The sequence below is a fragment of the Nanorana parkeri genome, unplaced genomic scaffold, assembly GCF_000935625.1.
Source record: "Nanorana parkeri isolate BGI_ZX_2015 unplaced genomic scaffold, ASM93562v1 scaffold308, whole genome shotgun sequence".
Classification (NCBI taxonomy): Eukaryota; Metazoa; Chordata; class Amphibia; order Anura; family Dicroglossidae; genus Nanorana; species Nanorana parkeri.
In genome coordinates this window covers 488,256-494,255 of record NW_017306576.1, presented here as the reverse complement: position 1 = coordinate 494,255, position 6,000 = coordinate 488,256, and the positions used below count along the sequence as shown (strand labels likewise).

General features: G+C 39.4%; 1 protein-coding gene across 1 annotated transcript in view; it reads right to left on the bottom strand.

Moving 5' to 3' along the window:
• The window catches only part of AUTS2 (autism susceptibility candidate 2), a 1,207,424-nt gene that overhangs the window by 858,784 nt on the left and 342,640 nt on the right, over positions 1–6,000 (bottom strand). The window lies entirely within an intron of this gene.

Sequence of the window (6,000 nt, the reverse complement as noted above, 5' to 3'; positions counted from 1 at the left end):
TTTTGGGGGGGTGTGGTTTGGGGGGGGGGGGGCTCCATGGAATAGACGTGGGGTGTCAATGCCTGTGGCTTTACATATTGGGCTTCAGAAGATGATAGTCATTATTTTTCCAAATTCCAGATATGTTTAGTGTGAGCTGCTTCATTATGCTTTCTGGAGTAGTACACTTTCGGGTGTCTTTGTATTGGGGTGCTCCACAGTAAACTATTTGGGGTGTCATTGCTTGTGGCTTCGCATATACAGCATTAGTAGCTGATGGTTTTTTTTCTAAATGCTTCTGAGATAATTGGTTTGACTTGTAACATCGATATCACAGATCTGCTATTAGTTTTACAGTGCTGCTCTATGGGATGTCTTTGCAGGGCCAGCGCTACCATGAGACTTCCTGAGGGTGCTTGGGGGGGGAATTCGCCTTCGCCTGTGTAGGCCAAAATCCTTGCACCGGCCCTGACTGTATTAGATGGTGTTCTTTAATATCTGTCTACACTTACACTTTAGGGGTGAACATCTTTTCTATCAGGAATTAGAGGCATAATTTCAGGAAGAAGACAGATCTTCTTGTTGTATGACTTTTAAAATGCTTAGGGGTAATCCGACCTGCAAAGTCCACCTAAAAATTAATTATCAGTTCTGGGTGACCTTTGTTGGAATGAAAATATTATGTAAATAAAATGTATATAGCTATTTATGCAAATATAATAAAATAAATAGCTGAAGTTTGCTGTTTGACTTATCATGACAGCATGTAAAATACACTTGAGTCCAGCTGTTCTCAATCAGGGTTTTGTGGAACCCTAGTGGTCCTTCTTGGGTTGCTAGGGGTTCCTTGAGCAATGAGCAGTGGCAAACGCATTTCCCACCTACACTGACCACCAACACTTCGGGGCAATTCTCCACTAACGACCAATAGGTTCACTTCAACGCTGACCAACATAGGAGTATACCACAATATTTACTATTTGCCTTTCTTATCTGTATATATGTACTATTTGTATACATTTTATTTCAAAATTATAACTGAAACAATTGTGTTGTACAGAACAGGGAGCAGTGTTTAAAAAAGTGCCCTAGAAGTCAAATGCTATTGATAAACCGCATTCTTTAGTCTTTTATTTAACTTTCTAAAACTTACTGGTCACACTAATGTACCATACGTTGTAGGCGTAATAATTAATAGCAGGGGTTCCCCAATACCTGAACATTATTTTAATGGTTTTTAATGGTTTAATGGTAATAAAGGTTGAGAATGACTGCTCTAATAAAAAAAAAAAAACAAGAACGCAACAATTTTTCTCTACAGTCTGTTCTTAGGTCCATCATTGTCATGTTACACATGCTTTCTGATATACCTTTACATATTATTTTCTTCATCTGTCTCTGGTATTTGTCTCCACCCCTCTCCAAAGTTATGTTTTCCTCTATGTACTTTTCTTCATTCACCTTTTTTCATTATGTTTAATTCTGCATTTCATCCACATGTCTTTTGCTAAGTGGATCCCATTATGATCTTCTGACCTATCCCATGTTTGTTGTTGTAAAGGTCTGCACAGTTTTGGATTCAACTTTGCAACAATTTTCAAGCTGTCATATGGATTGAGTCCTGTCTTCCCACTCAACTAAGATTGTGAGTTATTGCCATCTCACTACAACTGTAAGTTAGAGATCACACTTTCAATGCTTAGACTGGGGAGGCAGAACAATCAGTGTTTCATATGCAGTATGGTTGCTTTAATCTTTAGAGAAGAGTTAAGAGTTTTAGTGACACCTCCACAATGCCACTTGACATATCTGAACTCTTTCTGACTTCTTCTGGGGCTGCATTAACACATGCCTCTCCCAGCACTGGCACATGTAATATTATGCTACTTTAGATGCAAATGGAGAGACTGTTGATATTATCTGATGCCAGTCACCCCTCCTCCAACCTTTATTTACCATTTTAGCAGCCAGCACACACTGTCAGTCCTCTCTGAAAGCTAATTGAGCACGTGTCAAAACTGCATGTCAAAATGATCAGTGAATGCAGACAGATAGTTATATTATAGTTATATGAAAATATAAAACTTTCAATAGGTGAATATGTCCATCAGGAAACCAGTAGAGAGGCTTCAGATAAAGGAGGAGAAAGAGGCTGTTACAGGAAAAAAAAATGATATGAGGTATTCACTGTATGTAACCTCTGCTTATGTTTTTGTTCCCCATGCTCAATTTTAATCACCCCCATTTGCGACAGGTGTATTTTAATATGTATGTCCCCTTTAATAGATTACTTTTATTTGAATTGTTTAAATATTTTTAAACATATTCATGCTTTTAAGCATGCTTTCACTTAGCTAAAATAAACAAAATGTCCCATTTCATCTCTTCTGAGCGTTAATGGCTTTACAAACATGTTTAATTCCAAGTCTTTAGTCAGGCACTGTGTTGTTATGAAACTTATTTTATTTTTGCTTTTTCCTTGTTGTATTTTCTCCTGTTGCTACTTTGAAGCAGAACAAGTAGAGGCAATTACTTTAAACACACAAAAATCAGCATAAAATTATAGTAATTTCATATTTGTGACTCTGACAGCAAGTGAAACAAAAAGATTTTTTAACTTCCAGCTGTTTTTTTCTGCATTTCTTTTCTCACTTTTAAACTAAAGTTGTTAAAGGATTCAGTCCCATACAGTGGCACCTGGGCTCCAAACATAAATGAGAAATACTCAAACACACATAAGTATTAGAATAAAAGAAACTACAGTACTATAAAAAACCTTAACAAATGAATAAACATTAAAGAGGATATCAACATGATTGTGACAAATCATTGTAGAAATACAGTGAGGTCCCTTGCTATAGCTGGATAATTTTACATTTCATATGCAGAATCATTCGCTCACAAGCTGGACAACATTTAATGTAACTCATGCCCCAAGTGGAACTGGATGCCCCAAGCTGAATCCTAACATCAGTGTTATTTTTGGTAGTTCAGTTTTACCATCAGTCCAAACTCTTGCTATCTCTGAAACAAATTTTGCAATGAGTGGCACATACTATTTATGCCCTTTTGCCTACTGCTCTAGTTACCTTGCCACCCCAAGGATACTACCACCTGGCAGGCCCAAACTCTCAGCATTATCCTCCAATCCTTGATAAATATTTTGGAATGACTGACACACTATTTGTGCACCTATGCTTAGTGCTCTAGTTAAGTTGACATTCCAAGGCTCTGCCACCTGCTGGGCTCAAGCTCTGAGCAACCACTTGCTATCCCTAGTACACTTCTTGGAATAAATGGCTCACACTACTCCATCTGAGGACCAAAATTATCAGTAAAATCTTAGTATCCCTGTCGCAAATTTTAGAATAAGTGACTCACTCACTATTGAATGCTGATACTGCTTTTGAACGTATTCCTGTTTCAGCTTCCTGAGCACACCAAAGTTTCAGTTCTCCAAAAACCATGGGAACATACTGTATTTTTCCAGAAAGAATGGCACATAAGGGCTTCTGGGGCTGCTAAAAGCTGCTGCTGGCTTTTCTGATTTCCCTAGACTGTGTCCCAGTTTTTACATATTTTCGCCCCATCAGGTAATCATGCGGGGGCTTCCCAAACCATTCTGTGTAATTTTTCATTGTTTGCTTCTCTGTAATCAGCGGTTTATCTACATAAAATAGCACCTATGGAAAGTAATGAAATTGTGCCCCTTTCCAAAATCTGAAATGCATATTTTAGATAACTTTACAATATAATCAACTCAAATATTTAATAAAAAATCCCCCAGTGTCTGTTTATCAATGTGTTCACACATGATTCAAACATTTTCTAGTAGAATCCCAGGTGAGGAATGTATGAAACTTGTGTAAAAACATTCATACCATCTCAGTGCCTGTGTCTTACACTAGACATGTGAGCTGCGGAAAAATTTGGTTCGGTTATATCGTTATTTCGTGATTCGGATCCGAAATTCAATTCGGTTCGTGTTTCAGATTCAGACAAAATCCAAATTTTCGTTAGTTTTGGATGAGTTTGCGAATATACGCTGCGAACACCACAGAAAACCATATACAGAAATTAATACTAAAAGCTGAAGCTCCTAGACTCGAATGGCATTCGGGATCCGAATTTCTGAATTGCATCCAGGAGCTCCAGAATGCCATTCGCGTCTGGGATCCATATATTACTAAAGCTGGAGGAAGTTCGGATCCCGAATGCCATTCGGGTCTAGGAGCCTCAGCTATAGTATTATATGAATATACTGTACATGGCTCCCATGGTGCCATAATGAAAATTTGTGTTCAGACTCATTTGGATGCATTAAACCAAAAAAAACATCTGATTGGCCAGAAAAGTCATATGTCCGATCCAGTTTAGTTTTTGAATGAAAATTCGTATGGGATCCAAAATTGGAAATTTGGATTGGGACACATTCAGATGCATTGGGATTTCCGGAAATTCGGAAGTGTCCGAAATTTGGAAAATTTGTTCAAATTTTGATGCGGAACAAAATGAATTGTACATGTCTATTTTACACCTATTCAGCCTGCACGCCCCTCACAGCCCATCTACCTGAACATTCTCTCAGCCCAATGTCCTCTGGTGGCCTTGCCTCTGCAGTAGGTACATGTTTAAAGCCTTAAGGTAGCTGGTACAAGTATTAATCTACCAATCTAGCTACTCTGCTGACACACAGAGGGGTGTCACCTGACTGCCTGCCACTTCCAGTGTCAGAGCATGCACAGTGCAATGAGCAATGGGTGGTTTGGAGGAAGAAGTGGGAGTACCATAGTAGCAGCATGTGGAGAAGATGGAGCACTGTGGGAGGGGGTCTTCAGGAGTTAGCTCCATCCTCCTCCTCTCTCGATCTGTATGCTGGGAAGGGCAGAGACCGGGGAGGCAACAGGTCATTGGTTGGTTGCTAGGACACTAGGTGGTCCTAGCAACCAATTACCATTCAACCCTGCTGTCGTCATTCAACCCCCCGACTGCTGATGGTTGGTTTCTAGGTGGTTCTAGCAAGTAACTGGAAGCAGCATGGTTGAATAATGCCAACACCAGTCTGCTGCCTCCATGAGTCGGAGAACTTTTGCTGACCCATGGAGTGCCCCCACACACACACTCAAGTGATGCCCAGGGTATGTGCCATATTTGCCTTACTCTGGATAGGCCACTATCTGCATAACATAATTTATGAAACCCAAATCAGATTTTCTACTTTGTAAAATACTTTCTGAAAACCAGATACGTTTTTAAAAGGTTGGATCAAACTTTTTAGTTTATTTATCTTAAGTTGCCACTACTGACCTCTCTGTGGTAAAATGATAGCTGCTTTGTTGTTATACTGCCCTCTTTCCTAAATATTTAAAGCCACAGACTGAGAACAAGGATGCAAATTAGGTCTTCTGGCTTTTCTTGACTTTACTGATCAGCATCAGCACAGTGCTCTAACTTATAACACCAAGTGCACTTTAAAGCAGACTGTCTGCAATATTTCACTATCACTACATGTTACATTGACACTAGAAAGCTTTTGAATTATATATATGGCACAGCCATTGAATCTGAGAATGCACTGCCTATTGTGATCTTATCAGTTTTATTTTCCAAGTGCCATAGCATTGTGTTTTGTCAGTACCTGCATGCTTCAGCTTTAAATATTTAGCTGAACTTGATCTTTAAATGTAACTACGAGGCCAGCACAACCTATTACCATTCATTGAGCACACAATTTTTCCCTTAGGAGGAAGAGATGCTGCCACTGTAGTGGACACACACACACATACCCCTACACACTCACACACGTTTGACAGATTCATTTTGTCAAGGCTCAGTTCTACATGAACATGAAGGCGGCCAATCAATTCAAGATCTTTGCCACGTCTAAAATGACAGTGACTCCTATTCCTTCATCAACCAAAGTGACTTGGTGACCTTTTCAGTCTAGGCAGCTGCCATATATCCATATTCAATCATGGGGAAGACTGAGTCCCCTGGGCATATGGGAAAGGTACCTTGTTT